Here is a 6,000-nt window from a genome sequence, read left to right as displayed (position 1 = left end):
AGAGGGCCGCTTTATTGACTTTATTACCTCCTCTCCTGAACTCACCAGTAGCCAATTCAGGGGGGGGATAGGCAGCCAAGCTGCACTGGTGTAAAGATATACAACAACACGTGACACTTGACATAGTTTACTGTCTAGTAAAATGGAGTGGTGCGCGAAACCGGTGCAGTGCTCACATGTCTCTCGTGATGAAAGACCTGATCGTTGTCAGAGCCTTGCGACCTACAAGGGGAATGAAACACTTGGCCCATGCGGCAGAAGAGGAGACATGGGCTCTGTCAACTACGCTTACCTTGATCACGCCATAGCGAAGAAGGCCTATCACTGCGGCCTACGCTGCCCTGGCAGTGCACACCAAACACTTCTTTGCCTGGCCCGCACTGCCAGCCTGCCCTGCACCTGACCTGTGCTGATGCGCAATGTGTGTGCAGGGGCAGGCAGAGCATGTGCGGTTTCGGTTCCTGTGCTAAGGAGGCAGCCGAGGCCCTCATGCTCAGGCGCGCAGCCTAGCTTCCCAGCCCAACCCTGGAAAGAAAAAAATGCACAGGCAGCGCCAGGCGCCAGCGTGGCGTCCGTGGTGGCAGCCGGCACTGCAGGCAGCCAATTCACACAAATCACCCAGGCGGATTCAGGCGCCTAAGAGGCCCTGCAGGCCAGAGGCAGTGGGGCAGTCCAGCCCTGAGACAACCTAACAACACATTGCATTCTCCTATTGCCAGGAACCTTATTCGCAAAACATAAATAGAAATTGTTAAAGGGAATCTTTGAAACCATGCTTAAAAAACATAATCCCACGTTTAAACAATACCACAACTTATTGTTCTAATGTCACAATGGCAATGATTCCTCTTTGTTATGGATGGCTGAAATGTATGTGCCAGAAGCGTGATGGGCAGATTTTGGCTATTTTAATTCAAACATCTCCCTGTGGAAATCTTACCCAATCGTGGGAAAAGTTTTCATAAGCAAACTTAAAAATCCAGCGGCTACATTTCATACCACCCTCAGCACGAAAGTTCAGCACTGCGCGAGTGGAGTGTTTAGTCTACTGCCATCGGATTGCCTGGATTTCAGCCAATCAGAGCATGCAGGACATTTCAGCCCCTGCATCCACCAGGTGTAATTTTCACATAGCGGCTGGGTGTCTGCCAAACAAAACAAAGCAAAGATTCAGAAGCGCATGGTGGATTACCTGTCAGTGCCTTCCTCTACTTCCTCTGTGACGTGTGGTGAGATCCCCCAGCCCTAATACCATTCACACCCTTCCATGGAACCTCGATTTCACATCAACATGAAAGTGACACCTCAGATATTGTTGACGGTGGTGGTACTCTAATGCAGTGGTCCATCCGATTAGATTAAGGGCCTTCCCCACACCACCAAGGTCACACTTGAATACAAGTACAATGCTCAAATTAGTAGAAGGGACTTCTTCTATGCTTGACATCAGGCATTCATCCAAACTTCCTGCAATGTGCCTTCTACCCAGACCAATAAGTGCTGACTAAAAGTGGTAGTGTTCACAATATCACTCCTTAACATGGAAAATAAGGAGTCTCTTGCACATGCCTTTATAGAATAGATGCAGCAAAAAAAGGGAATACTAAATAATATGAAATACTAAGACCTATAGGCAATGGGCCTCATTACAAGCATGGCGGTCTGGGAACTACGTTACCGGTAAGCATGCCGGCACCGTAGATCCCGGACCGACATACTACGTACTCTGCTCGCGGGTGTCGTTTTACCCGCCAGGTTTTTCCTGGCGGGTGTAACGGCACCCGCAAGCAGAGCACATCGGATGCACCGGCACAACTCTGCATGTGCCGGTGCATCCGACCTCCCCATCCCCATTCAGCCCTATGGGGCAGAATGGGGATCGGGAGGCCCTTGATTCCGGCACCCGCAAATGGGCAATTATCAGGTCCGCCGAGCTCGGCGTGACCCGGTTCTTGCCCATTTGAGGATGCCGGAAAAAATTCAACTCTGGCGGCAGCCGTGCCCTTAACAAGGGCACGGCTGCCGCCAGAGTTGTAATGAGGCCCAATGTGTTCTTTGATGCTTAGAGATTGAATTGCAATGGTGTTGGTGCCTGCCTACTTAGTGACAAAATGCTGCCTCACATTCTGCAACCCTCAACCAAGAACATAAAGGACGAATTACACCTGGTCAATGCTGTCTGATCACACTACTTTCTTGTTAAAGACTAAAGCCAAAAACGCTAGCTATTCACTTACTATTGAGTTACTCAAGTTGTAGTGAAACTGATCTCCATCTGTGAAAGAGCTCGCTCCGTTTGCAGGAGTACCCTCATTTTTGTTTTCTTTACTTTATTTTGTGTATACCGTCAGTCGGTGCAAACTCAACAATACCAATGAAATATGGCAACAATGGGACCTTCTTGTTACCAGACGCGCTGCTGCATTGTCCGCGAAGAATCTTTGTAGGAACTCCACATCCAGACAAAGGTTGTTTTCCTAGATTGTACTCGAGAAGATTAGTGTAATCACTATTGTGCACTCACTGATTCCACTGAGACATGAACCACTGTTTTCAAGTTCTGGGTGACGAGAAGCAGAAGCCAAAAGGGCAAGATTCTCAATGGTCCCAGGACAATGCAAAACTCCAGAAAGGTTTACACCAATGCATGGGGGAATTGGACACTAAATACAGTGAGTGGAGGACAGCCACTTTATGTTGTGTTCAATGTCATGTTAGGGGTTGACCCAGAGCATATGATTGGGTTTCGTGGTAGGTTGTCTTTCCTCCATACGTGGCAGTGCAATAGAAAAGTGGTGGTAAAACAGAATTACTACCACTTTCACTGCACCATCATACTACAAGTTTGGTTGGAAAGTAGAGGGGAAGTGGAGGAAAAACCCTCCAGCACTTGGCTAGATGCTTTTCCTCTGCTTTACTCACCACACATGACTGCCGGCATAATAACCACAAACATGAATTCCTCCAAAACCCCAAGAGAGTCCAATTGGACATGAATGATGACTAACACCTGCTTCGTCCTTATCACAACTTTGTGGGTTACCCCCAATATGCCGGCCAGTAACAGTTACGGTACAAGGCAGAACTACCACTAGTAATTCTGCCACACTCAGTGGGAGGCTCATTGAGTTCATACCTTCTTTGTGCACTAGCTCCACTTTCCCAAGCGCTTTGAATTCATATAATACTGAGTCTTCCCGACGTTACCTTTATCTTTTACTTTCTGGAGTCATTGAGGCAAAGCCTTGGTTTGTCCAAGACAAATTCAGGGCCAACCCGAAAAAACGTAATTCCTTCCAGAGCTGTTTTGCACTGGGGCATTGGAAAAAAGCTGTTCTGCCTTGTATAGACTGTAACTATCGAGTAATAATAAAAGCTAATGAGACTGTGCGTATTATAAACACTGGCAATTAGATTGTCGTTAGCCGTATTCAGCGGGGAATGAGGCAATTATGCCAGAGTTGCTCTGTAAGCTTGTACAGTTCGTACATCACAGTCCAGCACACACTGTACCACACACGGCTCTCCCCGCCCGCATCTTGTTGGAAACACAAAGGGAAATGGATTGGCTTAATCAACTGAATGCTGGGCCGCCTTGAGAGATCGGAAGGCGGCTGGGCTGAAGGCTACAGGAATATTTTGCCATTTCAAAGCAGAGCATATAGAAATGTACTGCAAATAAGTCGGTGCCCCCAAAAGAGACCCGTACATTTGTCAATGTGATCTACCACAACCTTGGTTTTTGCATTGGCAGGATACCCTTATCTTTGTCAATGCTGGCATGATTGGTGCAATAGAGGCCCTTTTAGCCTAATTTACACAACAGAGTCAGGCATCAAATGTTTGCTATGTGGGCTCACTATTTACACACACACACACACACACGCACGCACGCGCACACGCACGGGCGCTCTCGCGGGCACAAGGCGCCCCGCATAGCTGAAGAAGATGGAGCCTACTGGATGTTCCGGTCAGCTATGTGGGTGGAGTGAATATTCTGCGGACGTTAGCAAATACCACTGACTCTCTCCCCGGTGCATTGAATCGTATCTGTAACCAAAGCCATTGTACACTGGTGCGACATCAATTCGGCAGAAAATGGCGCCCAATGGAGATACCGAAAAAAGAGCTCAACACTGTCTCACCCTCAAGGGTTCATGCCCACCTGCAGAGTTTGCCCTCTTCATGAACCCTTGAATCCATGTAAAAGTGGATCACCTCCTAATAAAGGCCGTGGATAATGTGGAGCCAGAGCCCAGCCGGTCTCTGATGAAATGAGGCTTTCAGTGGCTGCAGCATCAAAATCAATGCCCGACACTTCATACAATGGTATAAGGGTAGGAGATCAACAAGGGACCAGTTAGCTTCATTAGTTTCCATGTAACATCATAGACAATTCCAACCTCGCTCGCCTCCTGCCTGTGCTGCCTCTCTGTGGAAATCATCCAAGCTGTTCATACCAACCTATCTACAAGTCTATACATCTCTAGTTTGCCTCTAGCTATTGCTCTCCAGCGACTGGCCCAATAAGCACACGGGATGCACTTCCACGCACTCTCCACACGCTCTGCAAACAAACGTGTGGCTGCCATGTTTCCCCATAGCTGGGGTTGAATCATGGACCATCAGTTTGCTCATCGCTGTTGCCGACATGCTGTATTCTTTACTGACATGTATTACACAAATAATTCAAAGAAGCAACGCGCTGACCTATTCAGGGCAATTGCTCTTCTATATATCAGCTATGAAAGGCCTGTTTCTAGGAGCCCGATTCCAGAAGGTGGCCCAAAGAGAGTTAATGGCCTCATTTCCATGTGATGACTTCACGTTTTACTGCATTTTACTCGTTCTTTATTGAAGGGGATTGAGCTGTTTGTTCCTTGCATGTGCCCGTTTCTAACACATTCTGTGGACCTGTAAATGAAGGGAAAGTTGTGAAAACTTGAGCAGTCAGCATAGTCACTGATGAAGCTACATTTGACACATGTATCCCACCGCCAGAGCTTTAAAACGAGTGCCTACATATCAGCAGAGACTGGAATTAGACGAATTTTGAAGACTGCCCCAATTATGTGAGACAAATAATAGCTAAAACAAGTGATGCCTGGCAGGTGTTGAATGAACCTTAAGCACTGGCAGAGCCCTTGGCAACCTTCCACAGCATCGTTAGTTTTTTAGCCCATCTGCACGATTTCTGAAGGGGACCAACCAAATGCGAATCATTCTGGTACTGCCAGCAGCAGAGTCCAAATGTCTAGCCATATCCCCCGTGCACAGAAACAAAAGCAACATTGTCATGTTTCGGCCTTCTTGGGCCTCATCAGGGTTTGCAGTTTATGCCCTGCCCTGCCCTATGGCCAGGCAGGAAAGGGACCAATGGGCCTCATTATAAGTTTGTCGGGATCTTGGTGGTAAATCAGCAAGGATACTGGCAAACTGAAATACTGATACCGGCACTCGGTCTGGCAGTATTACTGCTGGATTACGAGTGCTGGTGTTGGATGTAACTCCCCAGTCCATGGGGTATTTTGCCGATATTACCGGCACTGGGAATACCGAAGCCGGTAATACCAGTGACTTTTGCTGGTAGGGTGCCGGGCATACCCCCAGCATTTGGCTGGAGGTAAGTCAGGCATCTCAACGACAAACTTGTAGTTGGCTAGTGCGGAACACGTGCCGGTAAACGTTAATTCCAGCACGATAATCTGTACCAGCCAACTCGCAATGAGGCCCAATGTCTGGACACACACTCTCTAACATAGGACGACAGACTCTGAAAAATGTGATGGGTGGAAGGGTTTGAATTAATCTTAACCATCAACAGCACTCTGGGCAGCTTTCCTCACCACCAATATTTAGCATATCTGCACTACTATAAAAAGGAACCAGCCATACACAAATCAGTGTGAGTGGAGCAGTATTGCTCGTACTAGGCTAGGCCATGTCAAACAAAAGCCACATTAGACCCTGTTCTGCTTCGTTGGGCTTCAGAGTGATATG

Source organism: Ambystoma mexicanum, chromosome 2p (assembly GCF_040938575.1).
Source record: "Ambystoma mexicanum isolate Mex_15411 chromosome 2p, UKY_AmexF1_1, whole genome shotgun sequence".
In the NCBI taxonomy this organism is placed as follows: Eukaryota; Metazoa; Chordata; class Amphibia; order Caudata; family Ambystomatidae; genus Ambystoma; species Ambystoma mexicanum.
This window is presented reverse-complemented; position numbering follows the sequence as displayed.